This window comes from Cervus elaphus, chromosome 9 (assembly GCF_910594005.1).
Source record: "Cervus elaphus chromosome 9, mCerEla1.1, whole genome shotgun sequence".
In the NCBI taxonomy this organism is placed as follows: Eukaryota; Metazoa; Chordata; class Mammalia; order Artiodactyla; family Cervidae; genus Cervus; species Cervus elaphus.
This window is the reverse complement of record NC_057823.1, coordinates 56,209,847-56,235,724: the sequence shown is the minus strand read 5'-3', so window position 1 is coordinate 56,235,724 and position 25,878 is coordinate 56,209,847. Positions and strand designations below refer to the sequence as shown.

The window sequence follows — 25,878 nt, the reverse complement described above, 5'->3', positions numbered from 1 at the left end:
TTCTTGTGGCTCAAAAGGGTTTCTTACCCTCCTCCCTGTTCAACGGGAGTCATCTGTTTCTTCTTGCCAGTAGGTCACTTTTCTCTGTTCATTCCAAAACTTCCCTGTAAAGAAGGCAATAGGGCATAAAAATAAATCCTTCAGAAGCAGAAGTGGCTTGTTGAGTAGCCACCTGGCTTCTCTGAGGTCCTGTTCTAATACTACCCCACCAACTAGTTATTGGGTGTGTGGGCTGTTTAGAATGTTAGCTCTGAAGTTAAGACTGCCTCAGGTCACAGCCTTGCTCCCCACCTGCCAACTGTGTTTCCTTTGGCAAATTTCTTAACCTTTCAAAGTTTGCATTTTCTCTCTGGAAAAAGAGGATAAGAATAGTACCTACTCATAGCATTTAGTGAGGATTTAATACAGTAACATAAGCAAAGCATTTTGAACAGTATCTGGTTCATGGTAAAAGTGCAATAAAAATTACCTAGAAAAAAAATTACCTAGAATTTTTATTTCTGAGGCCAGTGTGAAGTCTCAGCACTGAATGCATGTGTGAATGAATGAAAAATAGAGCCAAGTTACCTGCAAAACTAAGAGTAAAATTGTATGATGATCATAGCACTCAGCCCATTCTTAGTTCCTCCCTCTGATCTTGTTATTCACTAATGTCAGTAGTCAGTTTTAATAAAGGATTTCTTCTTTTTTTATACTCAAAAAAATATCATTCACCCAAGGAATTCTGAAAGTGATTTAAAATATTTCATTTTTTTTCACCTTTAACTCTGAATCATTGTCTTTTCACCTAATGGGAGAGGTTGATTCTTTGGTTTAGAGGGTTTAGAAAGAGAGAAGATTTAAGTACTGTGACAGTTTAATTCTTGTTTTTAAATGTGTCCTTAAATAATATGTCCCTGCTTTCTTGCCTTGGCACCCAGGAGGCAACTGGCATGGAGCTGTGTTCTTAGTAGAGAGTGCTGAGCTGTCAGGATGCCAGAGTGGTTTGGGTTGCCTTCTCTTCTTGCTTTTAGTTGCAAATGAAGTAAATTTCTGGAAACCACTCACCATGTATTGACATCTGTGAATGGGGACAGGAAAAAAAGATCGTATAATTATCTTTCATAGAATACAGTGCACTGATGTGAGAGTTTTCAGGAGTGAGCTAGAATTACAGTTTGTAACTTTGTCTAGGTCCCTCTGATTTTACATTTTTGATACTTAGAAGAGAACTGACAGGAGTGTTTGACTATTAAAGATGGATTCAAAAGCATCTGGGAACCACCGTCCTTTGTATTTTTCAAACACAGCAATGGAAAGGTGAGCCATCTGCATATTCCCAAGGTTCTGCTGCTATGTGCACCAAGGGACAAGGATAAGAGGAAGTCAGTGGTTGAAACATCTGCTGAAAGTTTCCAACAGCAGTATTGGATAGAGAGGAACATAGAAATTCCTACCAGTGTTTTCCACACAATCTGATACATTCACTTTGTTCAGGCCACAAGGAGGTGAAAGGGAGAAGATGAATGAGGCTCTTTTCTATGCTGGTCTTTTCCCTGGCAGAAGAAGCCCACCATTAAAGAATACAGTATGGCTCCCTCTACCCTGAGTAGTTTGGCAAACATACTTTGTAACTAGCGATAGTGCCAACAGTTTGTAGCAGCCTCCACCACAGCAAAGCAACTGTGATATTAAAAAGAAAAACAGCCAGGCAATGTGGAAATTATCCCATCCAGCAGTATTTCCCCAAACAAGAGGCTTGATTTTGCTGCCCAAATGAGAGTGACAGAACTGATTAATCCTTTATTCCACATGTCATTTTTCTCCACCAAATTTTAGTTGTTTGTTAATCTTTTATATAAAAAGGCAACATTGTTACTATTTAAATAGCCCAAGTGAAGTGAAGATTTGGCAGTTGCATAGTAAAATTAAGCCAGCCAAATGAAGAAGAGAAGAAATCAGGTCATGCAAGGTAAAGAAATCTGTTGTTCCCTGAATTTACTGAATTGGCTCCATCTATGATGAAATCATTTTCTTTTCTGCTTCAGTAACTCAGATAGCCATCTGGATTATTTAATCTGCACAAATAATTTGTCCATATGCTTTTGACCCAAGGTGAATTTTTTTTTTTTTTTTTTTTTTGCAATCTGAATTATCTACAGGGCTGAAATTAACAAGGAAATTTCCAACTCTTTCTTGTGCCAGCTCACCCCCATGAACAGCATGTGTAAGAACGGGGATGAGGAAGAGGTTTGCATTTTTAGCTGTTGAGCAAAGCAGTTTCAGAAAGGATAGATTCATGTCTCCAGCCCTTGGTGCTCAAATATTGTAGGAGCTCAATAAGCATATGTTTTCTTTCTCCTTTAACTCTGCAGAGTTGTAGATGTGTAGGCTCTTCTTCTATGAGCTGAGGCCCATGGCTAAGGAATCATCAAAAGATCAGGAGCTAATAGAAGCAAAGGAGAGGCCAGTGATCATTGGGTTCTTGATCTCTTTACCAGAACTTTGTAAGTAAGAAAGAGAGTCACAACAGTATCATGCTGTTCTATCAAACAACTAATTGTACAGCCTTGGGCTCTAACTATCCGAGAGCTTCTAGGTTGGGAACACACCACCATGCCGGGAAGGTGGCATGCCTGGAGAAGGCATGGGAGCTCTGAACCCCGCCACATCTCTTTCATCTAGTTGACCCTGAGCTCTATCTGCCCATCCTTACCTTGCCTTATGCATCTCTTCCATTTGGCTATTTCTGAACTGTATTCTGTATGATAAAGTGACAAGTGTAAGTTAAGTGTTTTTCTGAGTTCTATGAGCCATTTTACTGAAATATCAGATCTGAGGGGAGTCATGGCAACCTTCTAATTTGTAGACAGCCAAGCAGAATGCAGATAGCCTGGGCACCCTGTTTGTGGCCTGTGGTTTTGTGGACTGAAGTGGTTTTGTGGACTGAACCCTTAACCTGTGGGGCTTGTGTTAATTCTAAGTAGTGTCAGAATGAAATTGAATTGTAGGACTGTAATATATCTATATAACCACTTATAATTGAATAAGCATATTCCTCAGTAGCCTTGCCAGCCAATACTGAATGAGATAGTTTCGCAACTTAACATTTTTCTAAATGGAAGCTTAGGGAACTAGGCTACTGATCTTATGATCCTGTGCTGAGTGTGAGGAAACACAAGGAGAAATTTCCATTACAGTTTCCGCATATATAAAATGAGCATCATATTGGTATCTACCTCATGAGGTTGATGTGGGAATTAAATGCAATATTGCAAGTAAAGTGCCAGTACAATGTCTGGCACAAGAAGCGCTCAGTAAACAGTAATGATAACTACCATTTGTTGAGCACTTACTATGCACCAGACATTTTTGGAACTTTACAAACATAGATTGAAGGGTGTATGACAATCCTATGAAGTAGATGTTGCTATACCTATGAAACAATAGGAAGAAAAACAGATGGTAATTAAAGGTAGGTTACTTGGTAGCTTCTTCTGATACAATCAACAATCAGTTAATAGACAACTGTTGGGCACAATGCTTATTGGAGGTGGGTTCTGGGAACCCTGGGATGTAATCTTAGCTTTTCTCCTTGCAGTTGGGTGACCTTGGAAAAGTAACCTCACTAGGTCTCAATAGTCATATCTGGAAATTGGGGCTAATAATCATAGCTAATAGGGTTGTCGTGAGGCTAATTTGATAATATAAATGAAACATGTTGGGCCCACAAGGTGCTGATAATACTCCAGTTCAAAACAGTCTGCTTGTTTTGAATCCCTGGACACTGCACTCACAGGCTGGGTGACCTTGGGCAAGTCACTTAACCTCTCAAACTGGTGTCTTTATCTGTGAGACAGAGAGGCTATGGTGAGGGTTGAATAGGTTAAAATACAGAGTTCTTATCTGGTAAGTGTTCAGCAAATAAATAAGCCTGTTTATAGACATGTTGTTGTTCAGTTGCTCAGTCGTGTCTATTTGTGACCCTATAGACTGTAGCATATCAGGCTTCCCTGTCCTTCACCATCTCCTGGAGTTTTCTCTGACTCATATACACTGAGTCAATGATGCCAGTCAACCATCTCATCCTCTGTTGCCCCCTTCTTCTCCTGCCCTCAATCTTTCCCAGGCATCAGGGTCTTTTCCAGTGAGTAGGCTCTTTGCATCAGGTGGCCAAAGTATTGAAGCTTCAGCTTCAGCATCAGTCTTTCCAATGAATATTCAGGGTTGATTTCCTTTAAGATTGACTGGTTTGACTTCCTTGCAGTCCAAAGGACTCTCAAGGGTCTCCTCTAGCACAACAGTTCAAAAGCATCAATTCTTTGGTGCTCAGCCTTCTTTATGGTCCAACTCTCATATCCATACATGACTACTGATAAAACCACAGCTTGGTAAAACCATAGCTTTGACCATATGGACCTTTGTAACAGTTTTTATATAATTGACAAGGCCAAGCAGGAGACAGTATCAGACTGAGATCACAGGCAGACAAGTCTCTGAGGGTTTCAAGGAGACAGAGGCTGGGCACTGAGTGATGGTCAGAGAGTAAGTCTGAGTTGAGCCTCAAGTTCAATTCAATGCATAATTTACTAGTGTGTTAGGCTCCATACTAGGCTCCAGATATTAAAACATGAATTATGGGTATTCCCAGTCTGGGAGAGCTGACTATCTGGTGAGGTAGATGGATTAGGAAGCATCTATGACAGTGTACCAAATTTTACACTAGAGAAAGGCACACAACAAGGAGAAGCCACGTAAGAATGGTGGGAACAGTGGCATGTACCTGGGGGAAATGGCAGGAAGCTCAGAGGAGGTCAAGGAGAAAACTGGGTGAAGATGCTGGATATCAATCTACTTAACTGTCATGCTGTCTTGAAAGAACCCAGATGCCTGCAGACATGTGAGACGACACTGTAAAAATATTTGAGGATTGTTTGAAAGGGGCTTGGATCCTATTGTTGATATTGTGTTCTTCCATTTTGTCAACTGTAACCGCAGTATCCCTGGTATTTCTTGTTTTCTAAAATTTAACTAAGCTAAAGGGTTGTCTGGGTTCCAAGCTAAGACCTTCCAGCCCTGCCCTTTTGTATTGAGTAAGACATTTTATGGCAAGTGACAGAACCCTATTCAAACTACATTAGGCAAAAAATGAAGCTGATTGTCCTACTTAACTAGAAATTCAAGAAATCCAACAATGTTTCTAATTTAAAGTAGATCTAGGACCTCCAACTAGATAACCACGTGCCCACTTTCCCTCCTCATTTTTCAGCTCAGTTTTTCTCCGTTGGCTGTTTTCTCAAGGAGGCTCTTCAGATTAGCAACCCCCAAAGAGAGTTACTTTTTTTAACAGTAGTTTATACAGAAGGTGCTGGGATATTTTCATTGCCTTGGTTTGGGCAGATGACCATCCCTGAACCAATCACCATTGACTAGAGGAACGGAGTGTTCTGATTGGTCACGCCTGGCTGGGCATAGCCCAAAAGCCATTGGGTAGGATCCGTGATACTCAAACTGAATGAACTGACAGTTGGAAAGAAGTGGTTCCACAAAAACATGATGAGCTGAGAGAAACTTTTATCCATACAGTGCCCTCTAAAGGAAGAAGGAAGTAGATGGAAGGGGAAAGGGTCATTTCTGTACAACAAGTATCTCCAGCTCAGTCAATTCTATCATGGATCTGTTGTCACCCTCATTATGGATTGAATTCTTTTGACTTTTAAAACTATTTTATATCCCATTTTAAAAAATCCCAACTCTTTTATTCTTACACATCTTGTTCTTGATTTTCATAGTTTTATAGTCATTCCATGAAAAAAAATTTGTTTGGTAAATATTTTATGAAGAGATTTTCCCTCTACCTAGAATAGCAGTGGCTGTGTGTAATTTGGACTGTTCAGTGTATCCCTTTTGGTTCTTAAAGCTGCACCAGTTTGTAATGCCTGCAATATTTCTACCAAAGGGTAATAGCAGTGGATTATTCAGATGTTGAGCACTGGGGTTTCTGACCTGAAGTTTGATCTCTCTCATCTCTATGTCTCCCTCTCTGCCACTGAATATAGATGTGATAGTGTGTTTACACAGAAGCAAAGAATATTCTCTTAACACAGACCCAAATATCCTGGGACACGTGGACTTTTTGTCCTTTTGAAAGAGACAGAATATTTGGACGTGTTTTCAGTTTTTCTCCATGTTCCCAACCTTTTTTCCTTTTTGTTTTATTTGCTAATAGTTGACTTTGACTTTTCAACCAGCTCACTTGTTCCAGAGAAGGGCACTAGATACCATGAAAGTGAAGTGAAAGTGAAATTGCTCGGTCGTGTCCAACTCTTTGCGACCCCATGGACTGTAGCCTACCAGGCTCCTCTGTCCATGGGATTTTCCAGGCAAGAGTACTGGAGTGGGTTGCCAGGGGGCAACTTCTCCAGGGGATCTTCCCAACCCAGAGATTGAACCTGGGTCTTCCGCATTGCAGGCAGACACTTTACCCTCTGAGCCACCGGGGAAGCCACTAGATACCATGAAAAGTCTTAAAAAGTGGACCTGTATAGCATACTTTTTTTCTCCTACTGTCCTTCCATTGTAATTGTTTAAAATAGCTTCAGCCCCAAGACTGGAACCCCTTAGCTGTCACCACACTCTTTTCAAGTTTGATTGTATGAATTTGAGGTACCATCAATTCTCAAAACCTTGTTTTTCCACCCATTCAAGAGCTTCTGCCCCACTATCCTAACCTAAAAGAGTTCATATTTAATAACTGAAGGAGCTAAAAACCCTTCCTATGTGACCCTACAAAGATCTACAAACCCCAAAGCCTCAAGACCATAGGCTTAACCAGTAGAGTTGCCCCCGGAAATCTCATTTGGATATGAGGTAGGTTCTGTATATCATACTGCTGCTTTCAGCTCATAGGGAAGCCTTCTGAGCTTTGTCCTGTGGCCATACATGGCCCTGGTCGACTTACACATGTGAATTAAGTCCTCTAAGAGCACTGTGTTGAACAAGCACACTCTAGGCAATTGTGACCAAAGTGTGTTTCTCCTGAATTGCATTCATTGCAGTTCTTCACTCAGGAAAAATGGTTGCAGAGCAACGAGATGCTGAGTTGAAGAACCAACTCCAGGATAAACCCTACCAGACAGTGTTTTGACAGCTTAAGAGCTGCCATAGGGTCCATGTGGTCAGGCTTCTGATGGGTTGTCTAGACACCTGACCATCCAAGCTTCTATTTTTTCCCGATTCATGGTAAATTCTAAAAGTCTTTATTTAAAGAAATTTACACACACACACACACACACACACACACACACCCCAGAAAGAAGAGGGTAGAAATCTTTCAAGGAGTTTTTATAAATGTTGTTAATGGATGTGGTGCTTCCCACAGTTCTCCAAGCTCTGTGTAAATGGTTTAATATTTTCATCTAGTCAACAAATTTCCTGCATAGAGAGGAGAGCTCAAACATCTTATTTGAGAACGACTCTGCAGCTGTGCAAATACAGTTTGCCTAAACATTAATCCATCTGTCAGGTGAGATTTCCTTCTTTAAATAGCAAAAATTCCAAGTGTGGTGGATTAGTGTCTGTGCTAGAAGAGTTCTCAGCTATGCAAAGGTGAGTTGTAGTTACATCTGTTCTGGATCCTCTGGGTATTTGGATTTTGGGTTTCCATGGGAAACAATGGACAGTCCCCTCTAAGTCACACTTGGCCCAAGGGTTGCAGCATCATATTTAATTCTGACCCACTCAGTGAAGGATCCCTTAATGGTTCTAGGAATCTTTCATTTATTTAAAAATATTTGGTCCATGTTGTGTGCCAGCCCCAGGGCTGAGATCTAAGGGAATAAAAGGTGAAAAATATCTACTTTCAAGGAACTTGCAGTCTAAGTGAAGGGTGGGTATTACAACATAGCCTGATAATGCTTCATGAATCAAGACAGAGTAATGCCCCAAAGGGGAATGGGATCAACTTTGGACAGAGAGTTGTGTTTCAGGAAGGATTCTCAAAGGAGGAAATACCTGACCTGGGGATTGAGGAACAAGTAGGAATGGTGAGGGGCAGGGATTCTAGACAGAGGGACCAACATCAGCAAAGTCACTGAGATATAAAAGAAGTATAAAAAGGAAACTCTAAGTGGCTGGAGAGAGCCTAGTAGGGGGAACATGGGACAAACTTGATAGGAGCTCAAACATGAAGGGCCTCTGAATTATTCTAAAGTACAGAGCCATTAATGGCTTTCCATCAGTGGAGTAGTTTGAGCAGGTCTGTCTTTCTGACAATTTACATCTGGTTCTAGCATGGCAGATGGCAAGTCACATTTTATTTTCTATGTCAAATGTTTTGTAATTTATATAGTATCTCTTCTTTATTGTCTATTCCAGAAATGGCAAATTTGTGCTACAATTCTCTCTTTCTGCAGCCATGAGAGATGTTGCTAATTAGTTTTAACATCTTTCTCACTAAAATCAGACACAATCTATAACTCTTCTTTCAACTGTAATATGCAAATTTTCAGTATTAACTACTTGGAGTTGACATTGGGTTGAGTCTTGTTCTCCATCCCTGGCCTGTTGCTTGCAGGACCTCATTGCTCTGTATGCATTTGATGTCTGTCTTTCTCTTGTATTTGTTGTCTCCTCAGCATAAGACAACCCATTCCCAGTGCAGCACAATCCCTCTCCTTTGTTTCCCTGCCTTTTGCTCTATGCTGCCACCTCTAGTTCTTCACTTTCGCCATGAGGGTCCTGAGTCTGTTTTGTTTCCCAGATCTGGGAGACATGTATCAAGCTCTGTAGGAGTCCCCTGGAAACCCACTGGCTTGGCTTAGGTGAGAGGGAAGTACCTATCCACTCCTCGCATGGCCTAGATTTCCTAGAAGTTGACTCAGAGACACAATTTAGTATGTAGGTTGATTCCTAAGAGGTATTTGTGGGATGAATACCTGTGACAGGAAGAGATGGAAGCAGTTGCACAGGGAAAGAACAGAGTAGGTATGGGGCCCAGGGGCGTCCTCAGCTTATACCACAGGGAAGTCTGGGGCTCTCACAACCCTCAGAGTTGTCCAAAAACGGCCTCTCCTTCATTCCCTGTCTCAGTCAAACCATTGGATATGGGCCCCAGGAAGAGATGTCCTTAGATGGGGTCATTCTCTGCAGCTGAGACAAACTCAGAGAAATTCTCTCCTCTTCCCTCAGCCTCTCCTACCTCAGCTGCTTTCAGAGACAGAGGAGAGGGATCACTAAGGTTTTTAGAGTTGGTTTTAGAATTTCTCAGCCCGCTCCAAAGATGTGCTTTAATTAAAACTTTAGTTAGTTTATTTTTGTTTTTAAAATTTGCAGTGTCAGCTAAAAACTAATACCCAGAGTTCCACATTACCTTCCTGCTGCACACAGTATCTTGTTATACTAAAAGGATTGCAGATTTTGGGTGATAAAAGCTGTGACTTACATCCTATAACATTATACGGCATAGCAGCTATGAAATGTCCAAATTTCAAGTGATCGTTTCTATGATCATTTGATATGCCCTGATTTGGAGTTTGGAAAACAGGGTCACTGTATACAAAGGGATGTGGCTTCCCAGGTGGCGCTAGTGGTAAAGAACCCGCCTGCCAGTGCAGGAGACGTAAGATACATGGGTTCGATCCCTGGTTCAGGTAGATCCCCTGGAGTAAGGCATAGCAACCCACTCCAGTATTCTTGCCTGGAGAATCCCATGGACAGAGGAGCCTGACAGGCTATAGTCCATAGGGCTGCAGAGAGTTGGACACTACTGAAGCGACTTCACACACACACACATACAAAGGGTTTAGCATAACTCTGGGCACAAACAAGGTACCCCGAAACACTGAATGCTAACTCACTGGCTTTTACTATAGACGCTGTGTTGAGCTGTTAGGTGAGCTTGGCTTATGGCTGTACCCAGTGCCTGTAGCTTCCTAAACACTTCTGAAAGGGGCCTTTTTACAGATAACTTCAGCTTTCTTTCTGTGCCAGTTATAATTCATCCCAATCTCTATGGGAGCCTATTTACCCCTTTTTGCTCACAGGATAATAAAACAGACTCTTCTCTTAAGTTCTTCCTGTTGGCTTCCCCAGGTGAATTCCTATATAGCATATTATGGTGGCCATCATAAAACCTTTCAAGATTAGATTTGCCTTGCAGTTCTGTTACAACTAAGCAGAGGAAATAAAAAAGCATAAATATACCAGGAAATTGGTAGGTTGCTGACCATTTTCAAGATCTGAATTTTAAGTCAGCAAGCTACTGTTCAAGGCTCAGGCTCTGAAATGGCCCTAGATATGTTGCTTCTTCACTCTCTCTGCCCTGGTTTCCTCATCAGTAAAATTCAGATGAGGGACAAATTCTTGTTTTGTCCAAAATTTTCTTTAGTTTAATGTATGGAGTTTCCTGAGATATAATTTCACTCCATGGGATAGAACATTACAGTTGACAGACAGGCAGAGGAATTAGAGCTAGTAACAAATATTGGGAAGGAGTGACCATAAAGATGGGATAACCAGAAAGATGTCATGAAAAGCATGACAAGAGAGGGTCTTAGGAAGGAAAAATTAACGGTTTCTAATTTCTTTAAATGTCAAATAATATAAGTATTCTGAGAAGAAATGGATATTTGATTTTAATGACCAATAAGTAGCCTGAAGAGTGATTAGATTGAGAGTAAAGAAAGGCCTAGAAAGAAACACTCCAATATATTATTTTTGGTTCCTTTAGTGAGGAGGAGAATATTAGAGAGGAAGACAGCAGAGAATATTAACTTAAAAAAAAAGCCCATTTATTTGTTGACCCTGTAATATTTTTGTAATTTTTAAAAATCCAAATTAAAGAATGAATGAAAAGTGAAAAGATCAAGAGAGCAGTTATAAACTCTATTTCTAAGAAGGTTGTCTAGTAATTTTACATTTGACACAAGATTTTGTGGCTAAAGAAAAGGGGTCTGAGTGGAAAAAAAACTTTTTAATTATTCACATTTGGCTCAAATTTTACCATTTCATCATTGTAGCTCTTCTCCAAAAGTCTTTTCACAGGCAGGGAAGAAGGATAAGTATGATGAAAAGAGAAAATAGGACCTGATATATAATAAACTTTTTCCACTGACAAAAGTCATTCTGGAGGCTGCATTTGTACTACTTACAGATTTCTCTAGAATGAAGTCATTTCAAGTGTAGTTTTTGGAACTCTAAGTCAGTTTTGCGTTTTTGTACAGACCTGTGATGAGGGTCACCTCCGAAGAGCGTGGTACAGAGGCAAGCTGAGAGCCTCTCCTTAAGCAATCTTTCTAACTGCCCTCTATAGCTTCCAGAAGCTTTACAGCTTTTCTCTGGATGAGATGGGATCTTTCACTCGAGCCTAAATATTAGACATCATCCATAAACCCAAATGAGGGAAGAAGTTATAAGGATAAATAAACCAATTATCTTAAGCCATGTTTTAAAAGGTTGTGTGTGTGTGTGTGTGTGTGTGTGTGTGTGTTTGCATAGTTAAAAAGATAGTTGGCATTTTGTCAATTTCCTGGCACTCAGTTCAGTTCAGTTCAGTTACTCAGTCATATCCGACTCTTTGTGACCCCATGAATCGTAGCACGCCAGGCCTCCCTGTCCATCACCAACTCCCGGAATCCACCCAAACCCATGTCCATCGAGTCAATGATGCCATCCAACCATCTCATCCTCTGTCGTCCTTTTCTCCTCCTGCCCTCAAACTTTCCCAGCATCAGGGTCTTTTCCAATGAGTCAGCTCTTCGCATCAGGTGGCCAAAGTATTGGAGTTTCAGCTTCAACATCAGTCCTTCCAATGAACATTCAGGACTGATTTCCTTTAGGATGGACTGGTTGGATCTCCTTGCAATCCAAGAGACTCTCAAGAGTCTTCTCCAACACCACAGTTCAAAAGCATCAATTCTTTGACGCTCAGCTTTCTTTATAGTCCAACTCTCACATCCATACATGACCACCGGAAAAACCATAGCCTTGACTAGACGGACCTTTGTTGGCAAAGTAATGTCTCTGCTTTTTAACATGCTGTCAAGGTTGGTCATAACTTTTCTTCCAAGGAGTAAGCGTCTTTTAATTTCATGGCTGCAGTCACCATCTGCAGTGATTTTGGAGCCCCAAAAATAAAATCTGCCACTGTTTCCGCTGTTTCTCTATCTACTGCCATGAAGTGATGGGACCAGATGCCATGATCTTAGTTTTCTGAATGTTGAGCTTTAAGCCAACTTTTTCACTCTCCTCTTTCACTTTCATCAAGAGGCTCTTTAGTTTTTCTTCATTTTCTGCCATAAGGGTGGTGTTATCTGCATATCTGAGGTTATTGATATTTCTCCTGGCAATCTTGATTCCAGCCTGTGCTTCATAAAGCCCAGCATTTCTCATGATGTACTCTGCATATGAGTTAAATAAGCAGGATGACAATCTACAGCCTTGACATACTCCTTGTCTGATTTGGAACCAGTCTGTTGTTCCATGTCCAGTTCTAACTGTTGCTTCCTGACCTGCATACAGATTTCTCATGAGGCAGGTCAGGTGGTCTGGTATTCCCATCTCTTTCAGAATTTTCCACAGTTTCTTGTGATCCACACAGTCAAAGGCTTTGGCATAGTCAATAAAGTAGAAGTAGATGTTTCTCTGGAACACTTTTGCTTTCTCAATGATCCAGCGGATGTTGGCAATTTGCTCTCTGGTTCCTCTGCCTTTTCTAAATCCAGCTTGGACATCTGGAAGTTCTCGATTCACGTACTGTTGAAGCCTGGCTTGGAGAATTTTGAGTATTCCTTTGCTAGCGTGTGAGATCAGTGCAATTGTGCGGTAGTTTGAGCATTCTTTGAGAAAATACAGGATAATGAAGAATAATAGAGTATAAAATAAGTACAGTGAATACATAAACCCATCCTTCTTAGCTGATTATCCTACCACCTACTGATAGAAAAAAATAGTTTTTTTCCAATAATTTCTTTCCTAATTGGTGCATCTCAGTTCATGCTGCACCCAGACTTTGTTCTTTCCTCTCTGCCCCTTGGGAAGAGATGCCATCATTCTATTCAAGACTAACTCCTTGAACTAGTCTATTCTGGCTTCTTCAAGGAATTTGCCCCCATCACTGTTTTTTCTTTTCTCTTGTATCTCTAGCCTTGTCTTTTTTTCTGTTCAATGCCAACATACTCATTTTCTTCAACTCTTTTTTTCTTTTGTCCAGCCATGAACTGGTCCGACCATGTTACACTTCCAAGCTTTCTTCCTATTCTTCTTTCATTGCCAGACTCATTCTGAGTTGTTTTGTCATTTCTCTGTTTCTTCCTGCCCATTCTGTTATCTCTGAGTTCTTCTCCTAGTGTCCACTAAACACACTATTTTTTTCAAGTCATCAGTGACCTCCAAATCTCAAATATAATGGACACTTCTTAGTCCTTATAGGTATCTCTATGACTTTAGACTCCAATCACAATTCCCTTTTGAAAGTTTGCCCTTTTTTGGATTCTGCACCTTCAAAACCCTGGTTTGACTGTTTTCCTCTGACAGCTGTTAGTTCCTGTGCAGACTTCTATCAAGCCCCTTGCAGCCCCTTGACTTCTTTCTCTGTGTGCTCTCTGTCTGGATGATTTCATCATTCATTCCAATGGCTCCAGACCTAAATGTTCCTACCTACTGTTCATATCCACTGGAGAGTCTCATAGACTGTTCAGACCCAATATGACCAAATGGAACTCCAACTGAACAAGCTTCTGTTCTAGAATTGCCTCTGTACCTCATTGAACGGTACCATTATTCCCCAAGTTGCCTTAGCCAGAAACCTAAAAGTTATCCTTGGAAACTGTCCCTTCACCTCCTTCTATCCTAATTCTTCTTTCTTAATTGATGTCCAGTCAGCCCAGCTGCCTCTACCTGCTAAGAATTCCAATTCACCCACTTTTCTCCACTCCTGTTACCACTATCACAGTTCTCCTGGATTATTACAATTGTCTCCTGCTTCCATTCTTGTTTCTTACTAATTCATCACACTGCAGCCCATAGTGTAACTTTAAAAGCCCTTTAGTATCTGTACTCTGTCCAAATAAATATCCTCAACATATACCTCCTGTTCAACAATTATATAATTTAGAGAAGTTCTCCTTGTTCTGGGATTCTCTAAGCTCTCTATAGTTTTCCTTCCTACTTTTTTGCCTCTGACTGGTCCTTGGGGACTCTTTCTTCAGGACACTTCCTTGTTCATGGTGGGAAGTCAAATCAGGGTAGAGTAGAGAGATGTCTCCCCACTCACCTCCATGTGTTCCCTCTGCCATGACTCTCTTGCATTTATGGTCATTATTTAATTGTCTCATCTCTTCTGCTAGAGTGTAAGCTCAGAAAGGACAAAAAAAATATTTAACTTGTTTTCCACAGTATCATCTGGGACTTGAACAGCTTTCTATCCATTGAAGTTGCTCGATATGTTTAATGCTGGGTAAATGAATGAATACGTGAATGTTCTAAAATCTGCTCATGGAACAATGGGTTTTGGTCCAAATCATTCTGCTATTAAAGTTATGGAAATAGTTTCTCATTTTTAAGGAAAACTTAAGTCTAGAGTTATCTTAAGCTCAAACAAACATGCCATAAGTTTTCCACATGTACTACTAGTCATACGTGTACAACACTCTGGAAAACCCTTAAGATCTGAAATAAGTTTGAACATCCCAGCTTGAGTGCCTCTCATCACTGTTTTAAAATATTTTATCTCTCTGCTTAGATTCACCCCCACCTCCTAACCCCCACATATATTGATATGCTCCACATAAGGGCACCAACCCGGGGGCTAGTGAAGGGGAAATCCTGTCACAAGCCCTAGGTCTGGCAGAAGGCTGCCAAGAACCCAGAGGAAGGGATATCGTTTTCTGATTTGTGTGTTCAGAGAAAGTACATTTTTGCAGTTTGAAAGGCTACCCATGTGCCAGCCAGCGCCTAATTTCTAGAGCTTCCAGTGCAAAGCTCACCTGGCTTCATGGAAATAGCCAGAAAACAGTGATGTGCAAACTGGCTTTTTTACCCCAGTTTCTAATGCAGATGGTTCAGAAGATTTAATCTAGTTGACCACTAAGAGGCCTCACTGTTTCAACATGTTTTTATCAGTCCTAGTTAAGTGTTTCAGATTTTTTTTTTTTCCCCAGTGACAGTTTTGCTAAAGGAACCATTTCTGCTTTAGCAAAGGCAGCCAACAATTTGTCTTTTGGTTTATGGGGTCACCCTACATGACCATTTTGTGCCATTCTGGGGTAGAATGAAGGGAGAAGTAATAACCTCAACTCTAGGAATTTAGCTCAGTGATTCAGCAAGCTGGGAATGTGCCCAGCCTTCTTTAAGGAAGCATCTAACCATGACTGTTTTATTCAGTTCTCTAAATGCAGTGCAAATCATGCAGTTATTTTTCTGATTGTAAAGTCTTTTGGTTTTGGTCTTTAATTGTTTAAATGCATTTCTTCAATTGTCCTTTTGGGGATGTGAATGGGCAGAGGGGAAGTGGTGCATGTTGTATTTGAGAAATGCTAAATTAAACAAAATTAAATTACCAGTTTTTCTACAGTAGGATTTACTGAAGATTTTATTTTCAAAACTAAATTATGATTCTCCAGGGATTGGAGGCTCTAATGTGCAATGTTTTCATACATAATTGGTCAAGAAACCCTCTTCAAAGTCCAAGTCTTCAAGGATTGGTGTTCCACAGTACCCACTCTGGGAAACATTGGCCAAAGTGTTGCCTTTCAGAATTGCTTCTGCAACATTCCCTCCAAGTGCCTGGAGAACCAGCACACAGGTCATAAGATTTCAATCACCATAGTATGGAATCTAACAAATAGTATTTTAAAAGTTTAACCTCTTTAAAATCTAGTTATTAATTCTCCCTATGTAATGGACAGAGACACTTAGTTTTGGGAGTTCTTGCACATTAGAATTTAAAATCTAGCTAGATCTAGGAAGATTGTGAAAAAAATCATTGGATTTGAATTAAATTCCAGACCCAGCTTAGGTAGGACATTTTTGTTTGTTTTCAATTCTAAGGTTATGTTTAGTTTTGCCCTAAAATTCTCTATTTCAACTTTATAAAATTCTCTATAAATTGCCTTTCCTTTTTCCTCTCCTAATTTTAGGATCTCTGTCAGATTTCTAGTCCTTGGTTTTCAAACTTTGATATGCATTAGAATCACGGGTAGGCATAGAGTGGGGAAGGAAGTTGGGGAGAGTAGTTGGGGAAGGAAACTGAGGAGGGTGGTTAAGAGTTTCTCATGCCAGATCTGATTCCAGACCAATTACATCAGAACCCCAGGGACTGGGGATCTCAATTCAGTCTCTACACATTGTGTGATTAGTTTTATGTGTCAACTTGTCAAGGCCATGATTGCCAGTTTTTGGTCAAACACTAGTCTAGTTATTGTGGTAAAGGTGTTTTTTTCTGAGTAACATTAAAATCAGTAGACTTTGAGTAAAGCAAATTATTATCCATAATGTGAGTGGGCCTCTTTCAATCATTTGAAGGCCTTCAAAAAACAGATGGAGGTGCCTCAAGGAAGAAGGGATTCTGCCTCCAGATTGCCTTCATATACCAGTGTCAGCAACTTTTCCTTGAGTCTCCAACCTGCTGGCCTACAGAATTCAGACTTGACAGCCCTCATAATCCTGTGAGTGAAGTCCTTAAAAATCAATCTCTTTATACATATATACAAATAACCACACAATGCATTCATAATATACATACATGCACACACACATATACATCCCACACTGATGCTACCCGTATGTGTCTATGCATACTATCTGTATGTGTGTATGTATGTGTATCTATGTATTTCTGTATCTCTCTGTTTCTCTCCTGTTTCTCTGAAGAACCCTAAGTAATACAGTCTTATTAGCAATCATCTGACGGACTTTTACCAGGACCACAGCCTCTCTAACCCTCAGCTGCATCTGTTATTTTCAATGTAACACATGAGTAGAATAACTGTTTTACAAAGAAATGTACTGAATTCACACAATAGAATCCTTTGTATTCAAGCATGGGGAATAATACATCTTCACTTGAACAAATTAGTTTCTTAATTGGCCTTGCTCTTGTCGCTAAATGTATCATGTTGATCTTGAACATTTTTAATAAGTGGATTTATATTACAGACCAAGTGTTAAAATTATTTAAACTTGAAAGGCCCAGTTTGCAATGAAATGGAACAGATTCTGGTGGATGCTACTGAGCTGCCAATAAGGATTAATTGTAACTCAAATGTTCCTTATTATTTGTTAATTATGTAATTGTTATTCATCCAGCCTTCTTGATTTTTCCACGTTAAATAATTATGTTTCTGTTTCACCGAAGCCTTTCTATTTAGTTAACCAATTAATTAAGGATGGGGATATTATGCATTTATTAGCATCCTAATGGGAGATTGATTCCCTGAAGCCCAAACATCTACATATGTTCAGTTTTTTAGCTTAGTTTTTCTCCTTTTATGTGATCATAATTTTGATTGTAGACACTAGGAATTAAAAACCATGCCCTTAAATATCCAGTCCGGTTCAGATCACTAAAACTGTCCTTTGTAAACAAACGCAAATATTGGTACAAGCACTAGAAAGAAATCACACATGACCAGAGCAAGGTATAAATCATCACTAGTCAAAGATTCTTATGGGGTGTATTTTCTACTGCAGGGTGACAACTATAACACTCAAATTCCCAATACCACAAGAAAATAGTGTTATAAAGAAAATGGGACAAAGTTAGGGTTACTGCCTGGGGATTACTTTATACTGTGGTCAAAGATGGCCCATTTGAGGAAAGGAATTTTAAGCAGGGACCTAAAGGATAAGAAAAGTACCTGGATCTGGGGTCTTTTGCAGACAAGAAATAGCATTCATGAAACGATGAAGGAAGTAATGCTAATAGTTCTCTTTTTCCTATGTATAATTTCTCCCCAGAAACCTCTCATGATGCCACTAGACCTGTGAGGGCCTCTGAAGCTTTGGGGCTTGTAAAGTACATGGCTTTATAAACTGTTCATATCTTCCTATTGCTCTCATTAGGTTTTCAAAGGAGCCAGTGTGCCAAAGGTTAAATTATAACAGCAATAAAGAAAATGTGGTAATGAATGTTAAAAAATTATCACAGAACTGACTTTTCCTTCTCCTTCTGTTAGTGCTAGTTTCTAAGAAAATTTCTATAATTAGAGAATTTTGAGTGTATCTGCAACAAATAGAGGAGGCTTCACTTCCCAAATGGGTATGTGAAACCAATAGGCCAAGTGAATACATACATGTGCCAGATAATAAGGTTTCCATTCCATTAAAATGTAATATAAAGATTAAATGTTTATCTCTCTTCTCCACTGGACCTCATCTCTGCTCTCTTTATAGCATTATATAAATAAAGACTAGGGATCTTGGAAGGAAACAAGAATGAACAAAGATGAGATTGATGGATGGGAGAGTAAGTAGTATTGTTATTGGGGAAAAAAATGATTAGGGTCAATTATAGTGCATCCAGTGACTTCTTTACAAGAACTGGCAAGATGTTATAATTCCATGCTGTTTTCTAGATAAAAGCCAATGGAAATATCACTCCTACAAAGAGAATTCATGAACCTGGTTAGAGAAGAAAAGACACATAAATTTTATTTAATATAGTAACTGACAATATTTCCAATACTCCTCTAGTTTGATTCTGTTCAACGCTAGTTAGAAAATCCAAGTGTTTTGTACCTCAGTCGTTAATGGGACAGCCACCAGATAAAGCTTTTGGTTGTCTATAGGAAAATATGAATAACTTGATACTAGTCATCACAGTGACCTTAACATAAAGCCATGTGCAACCAGCTCTAGAACACATAGACTGATGGTATGTTTGAGTCTGAAATATCCTTTGAGAGTATCTTTGAACAATTCTTTGTTTTACAGATCACAGATCTAGTCAATGTCCCCAGGGTCTACTTGGATGAAACTGAGAACTCATCAGAGGGAAAACATAAAACTACTTTACTGACAAATTGAAGTATTGCTAGGAGTTGAATCACTTTGTTTTCCCTAGTAAGAGTTCATTTATACATTATGGTGTAATTAGAGTTCATTTCTCCCTTTCCTTTAACCTGAATCATGAAAAAGGTTTACCTATAGTGATGTCTGTTCTCGTCTCTTTGCAGTATATTCTCTGTTTTCTCTCCCACATTCCTTTTCCAACTCTTTCCCCATTCTGTGCCCCCAGAAAATTGGCCCCTGTTTACCACAGCAGCCAGATTTCCCTGCCCTCAGATGCAGTTGGCTGAGACAGTAGGATTAGCAGAAGAGAAAAGAGTTGAAAGACTGAAAAATGCTAGGGTGTTTTGTCCCCTGGTTCCTTCTCTGCCTGGACCACAATGCCTGTGGAAAGGAACATCTCTTGTACTATGTCTGGGCCTCTCTCTGGGCTCCTGCTCCTACTGCTGCTGCTGCTAAGTCGCTTCAGTCACGATCGACTCTGTGCGACCCATAGACGGCAGCCCACCAGGCTCCACTGTCCCTGGGATTCTTCAGGCAAGAACACTGGAGTGGGTTGCCATTTACTTCTCCAATGCATGAAAGTGAAAGTGAAGTTGCTCAGTTGTGTCCGACTCTGAGCACCCCATGGACTGCAGCCACCAGGCTCCTCTGTCCCTGGGATTCTCCAGGCAAGAGTACTGGAGTGGGTGCCATTGCCTTCTCTGCTTGCTCCTACTAGCCTGTTATTATTCATTCTTGGTTTCCCTTAAACTCTCTCATACCTTTGTAAGCAGTCCCTTTATTAAAAGCTCTTCAATTATCCCATCTGTTTTCTATTAAAATCTTAACTGAAATACTATTATTTATCTCCTGCTATTAACTCATTAGTTCCCAGACCATAACAAGTATATAGTTCAGTTAGGACAGAAACCCTTCTGGGTTTTTCAAACTGGAAGGGTTTCAACATAGTGATTTATAGAATCTTTAGAATAACTTTGGAAGGAAGGTCAGGAAAAACCTTGCTAGCTAAGGTCAGGATGCTACAGAAATTTCACAAAGTAGCAACCAAAGCTCCCACCAGCATCGAAGTGAATGAATCACATTAGGCTGCCCCAAAGCTGATGCAAACCTCAAGATAGCCAAAAGACATCATAAGGAGAAGATAGCCTGCCCTTTCATCCACCTTCCAAATCTCAAACGGTGACTCTCTTCAGCAGGATCTCACCTACAGTCCTCCTTTTAAGGGATTGGGGAGAATGTCTCATTCCTCTGCTTCTTCCATGGGATACAAGGAATGCAGACAGAGAAGAGAATGATGCTGAGCTGACAGTAAAGAATCCACACAATAAGCACTGAGTAAATACTGGACTCTCCTTGGAAATTTTCCTTAACAACCTGATACCTCACTTTCCTCTTCCTTAAGGTGAGGTATAATATAGTAACTAAATGTGCAATATGTGTAAAATACTTCTACATGAGTGAGGAAGAGCAGGAGTTCTTCACTTCCTTATGCACCATGCATCCCTTTGATCCTTTGGCCACTTGGTAAAGCCTATAGATCTCTCTTCTCAGAAAGAAAATGTTTTGAACTTAAAGGATTCAAAGGAAATCACTTATATTTAAACACAGTAATCGAACTATTTTTAAACTGTGATACAGTAACACACACATTATATAACAAAATCCAGGTGGCAGGTTTATCTAGTGGCTGCCATTGATTTCAAAGAAGTGTTCGGCATAAATGATATTCCACACTATCTGTAACATCTGTAATGTGCTATGAAAATATCTAAGCTCTGTTGGTGACAGAGTCAAAGGTACTGCTTAAACTACTGTGACTTGTCGTTTGCATCTATTAATATAATTGAATGGCATGCTAAATTGCAGTAAGGCAAGTGAAAACAAGATATACTATTTTTTCCATCTGCATTCACAAGACTCCAGGATTAAAGAGGTCAATGTTCCCTGTTAAAACAGCGGGACTTCCTTACAGAGCTGGGGCATGGCGCAAGACCCCCATCTACCCCACCTCTTCTTCAGGCACACAGTTTGTCTTCCTAAGGATACGGTGGAAATCAGCCCTCCCTCTTTGCCTACCTCCAACAGTTTTCCCCCTCAGAGGGAAGAATTGCTTAAAAGCCCAGCTTGTTATTGTCCTGTCCCTCAGTCATGTCTGCAACACCATGGATTGCAGCACACCAGGCTTACCTGTCCTTCACCATCTCCCGCAGTCTGCTCACACTCATGCCTATTGAGTTAGTAATTCCATCCAACCATCTCATCCTCTGTCATCCCCTTCTCCTCCTGCCCTCAATATTTCCAAGCATCAGGGTCTTTTCTAATGAGTCACCTCTTCACATCAGATGGCCAAAATATTAGAGCTTCAGCTTCAGCATCAATACTTCAGTAAGTATTCAGGACTGATTTCCTTTAGGATTGACTGGTTTGATCTCCTTGCTGTCCAAGGGACTCTCGAGTCTTCTCTAGCACCACAGTTTGAAAGCATCAGTTCTTCGGTGCTCAGCCTTCTTTATGGTCCAACTCTCACATCCATACATGACTACTGGAAAAAACATATCTTTGACTATATGAACCTTTGTTGGCAAAGTGCCATCACTTTGGCACTTTTTAATATGCCATTTAGGTTTGTCATAGCTTTTCTTCCAAGTAGCAAGCGTCTTTTAATTTCATGGCTGCAGTCACCATCTGCAGTGATTTTGGAGCCCAATAAAATAAAAGTCTGTCACTGTTTCCATTTTCCCCATCTATTTGCCATGAAGTGATGGGACCGGATGCCATGATCTTTGTTGTGTGAATGTTGAGTTTTAAGCCAGCTTTTTCTCTCTCCTCTTCGACTTTCACAAGAGGCTCTTTGGTTTCTCTTCACTTTCTGCCATTAGGATGGCATCGTCTGCATATCTGAGGTTATTGATATTTCTCCCAGCAATCTTGATTCCAACTTGAGCTTCATCCAGCTCAGCATTTTACAGGATGTACTCATGTATTTTGCATCTAAGTTAAATAAGCAGGGTGACAATGTACAGTCTTGACGTACTCCTTTCCCTATTAGGAACAAGTCTGTTATTCCATGTCTGATTCTAACTGTTGCTTCTTGACCTGCATACAGATTTCACAGGAGGCAGATAGGGTGGTCTGATAGTCCCATCTCTTTAAGAATTTTCTGCAGTTTGTTGTGACCCACACAGTCAAAGGCTTTAGCCAGGAAGTGTTCCCTTATTATCTCTAATTTTGTTGAAGAGATCCCTAATCTTCCCCATTCTATTGTTTTCCTCTATTTCTTTGCATTGTTCACTTAGGAAGGCTTTCTTAGCTCTCCTTGCTCTTCTTTGGAACTCTGCTTTCAGATGGATATATCTTTCCTTTTCTCCTTTGCATTTCATGTCTCTTCTTTTCTCAGCTATTTATAAGCCCTCTTCAGACAACCATTTTGCCTTTTTTCATTCCTTTTTGGGGGGGGGATGGTTTTGATCACCGCTTCCTGTACAATGTTATGAACCACTGTTAAAAACCTGTTGGTTGCATCAAGATCATAGGAAAACATTTGGAGACAAATGGGAACTTGGTTGATGTTAAACTCCAAGGTAAACAGTGAAACAGCCAGAGCAGAAGCAGATCTAGGGTTTGCCACACAATGCGCTGTTGTTAGGAGATAGTGGTAACAACACTATCTTGTGGGGAATTACCCAGGCTTGTGTGTCAGACACATGGGGGTGCACTTCTGGCTCTCCCACTGACTAACTCTGCCTCAGGGCAGTTGATTTCATGTCTCCAAGCCTCAGTCCCCACCTGAAAAAATGAGATAATAATAGTACTAACCACATATGTTTACTTTGAGGATAAAGAAGGTGAGCTAAACAAAAGGATTCCGCCCAGTGATTGATGCAGAATAAATGTTCAGTTCATGTGAGCTTTTAGAAGGAGCACTGCTATGTAAATTCTTTTCTGTGTTGTTGATCAGGTTCTGCAGGCAAAACATCAGATGTAGCATGTCACCTATACAAATACTATGCTGTTGCCATCCTGACTACAGCAAAGGGAATTGGAGGCAGGCTCATGCTACCTTAAATACAATGATATTAAAAGAGAGCCCATGGGTGTCCCTTCCATAAAAGCAGAGTGTCTCACCAAAGTAATGGCCCATTGCAGTACCTCAGTCACTGGGCTGAGCTGACTCCCTTTTTTCTTTGCATTCGAACTGTTAAATCCTGTCATACCTGTCTGCTTTGCAAATAGAGTTCCATCCCCTGCCAGACTCTGAAATAAGATGCTTAGTAACTTTACCCCAGCTGTTCACACTTCAGTTAGCACATGTCAATACAAGTGAGGTCTATTATGGTTCGGTGATTCTCCATCTCTTGTCAGTCAGCACAGCCTTCTGATTCCTGCTCCCTCCCTGCTCCTGGACTTCTTAAAGAATTTCTTATCATTTTGCTCTGTTTCTGTTTCCCTGATGCCTTCCTTCTCATTTTCTTTTTAATGTTTTATCAAAATCTGGCAACAAGTCTGAACACTGGCAGAAGTGAAAGACACACAAACTTGGGATCAGAAAAACACACACAGTCCCCACCACACCCCCAGCCCCACTCTCTTCCGTCCACAAAAATAGAGCCTGGAGCCTAAAACTTTAATCCCTGAGAAACTATTGTTTACTTTCTCAGAATTAATTAGACCAATAAATCTACTAACTTTCCAGGTAATAATTTATCGTCCAAAACATATTCCAAACCAGATTCATAGATGAGGCAAGATATTTGCAAAGTAAGTTCCAAGATCTACTGCCTGGGTGGCATCAAGTGGCATCTGAGAGCTTTTGGCCTATGTGCACATCAAAGCTTAGAGCCCACTTTATAATGACATGGGTGCCTCCTGGGGAAGACAAGGGGCCACATGGCAGCCTCCCAAATTTGTCACAGAGTAAGAGTAAGGAAATTTAGCTCACAGAGGAAATAAATATGGCCTGGAGGTTTCCAAATTCTCACAGAGAACTGTACATTTATATAGGATAACTATGCATGTTTTGATTGGGTATTTTTTATTAGCTCTTTTGAGGACTTACATAGGTTTAAATTACTTGAGCTTATTTATAAGACCAGAGAGAACTGAAGCTTAGAGAGATTATGAGCTGTCCAGTCACATGCTAAAGATGGTGGGGCCATGTCGATTTCTTTATGATTTATTTACTATAAGAAGAAAATGAAAATCCTATTGGATTTAATTAGCCTGGATAGTTGTATAATTTGAATTAATCCCAAAGCTCCTATGTATAGCACTTTTCTTTCTTTCTTTCTTTCTTTTTTGTGACAGAAAGCAGTGCATCAGAACAGGAAAGCCTTGGAATTCAGTGTCATTCATATAACCATTTCTCCAACAGCAGAGCAAACATTGTGAATTTGAATTCATTCTTGTGGTACCTCTACCTTAGTCCTGGAGAGCTACTGTCTTAGCAATTCAGATTGGCCCACGTGATATAAATATTTGTTATTTCTAATTAGCCATGTGCTCTTCCTATCTCACACCAATGAAACATCTAAATATAAAGGAAAAAGCATCTTTCAAAAAGGAACTACTTCAAGCTCTGCATATAATTTTTTGACCATCATTTTCAAAATAGCAGTGGTGCTTAAGGACCAGATATCTGTTCTTAAGCCCACTATCTGTGCTTAAGGACAGGTAACTGTTTAAATAACCTGTCTTTCTGTCAGCCATGTGTTGGATTCCATCATGTTTTTAGAATCTTAACTCTCTCCCACCCTCTTTCTCATATGATTTCAGCATATCTGCATATGACACTGTGGGATGAAGCACTGCAGGAGGCGCGTTAAATACCTGCTGATTGAACACCTAGTGTGTGGTGGACTTTGTTCTAGGAGCTAGGAATATAGCGGTGAACAAGATGAGATCTCTTGTTTTCTGAGAGCTTATGTTCTGGAGGAGCAAGATGGACAATGACCAAATAAAAACAGAAACATACTAGATAACTTCAGTTATTGAAATGTGCTGTAGAAGAAATAAAATACACCCAGCTGTGTGTTACTCTTCATGGACCATCCCTAGCCACTAGCAACAAATGTTTTCACCTGACAGACGTCTATTATATTTGAGTCAGAGTCAGAGCCACCTCAGCTTAAAGGTGATGTTCAAGTTACTCTTCATGGGCCACCTTTAACTCTTGGCAAAGGATGACTTTACCTGACAGACTTCTATATTTGAAGTACAATAGTCAGAGTCATCAGCAAACAATTGTGAATTGTCCTTAAGAAAAAAAAACAAAACGAGTATAATAAAGTAGAGGTGCTAAAGTGTGATTTGAAGACCTCTCAGAGGTCTTCTCAGGGGAAATATTTGAACTGAGACAGTAATAGTGAGAAAGGGTCATTATTTGAATATCTTGGAGCAAAGCATCTCCAGCATGCAGCATCCACAGAACAGGAGCAGCATCCAAGGACAGTGAACAAGCCTGGCACGTTCAAGGATGAGGAAGATGGTCAAAATAACTGCAGCTGAATAAATAAGGAGAGGACCAGGTAGGTTAAGTCAGAGGGGTGGCTGGGCTAGATTATTTCTGTGCCTTGTAGGCCATGGTTAGAACTTGAATTTATTTTAAGTTCACTTTAAAGTCTTTAAAGGGCTGTCAATACAAGAAGAGACCTGAGGTGATTTACACATTTAGGAAGCCAGTTAGAATAAAGCACAGCTGCTGCCTTCAAGGAGCTGATAAACTATAGCACTAATTACGATTCAAGGCAGAAACTGAAGGATGGATTCCAAATGCTGAGCAGAGGCTCCAGGAACCTCTGGGATCCAGCTGGTAAATGGTGTTCTGAACTGTACTGAGTTTATAATCTAATATCAGGAGTTTAGCATTAAAGGGTAAACTTAGCTGGAGTCCTT

At 40.2% G+C, this 25,878-nt stretch overlaps 1 pseudogene; it reads right to left on the bottom strand.

Annotated features, from left to right (window-relative positions):
* Window positions 1-21,212, bottom strand: part of LOC122700801 — a 118,292-nt pseudogene extending 97,080 nt beyond the window's left edge.
* Between the last annotated feature and the right edge of the window lie 4,666 nt (window positions 21,213-25,878).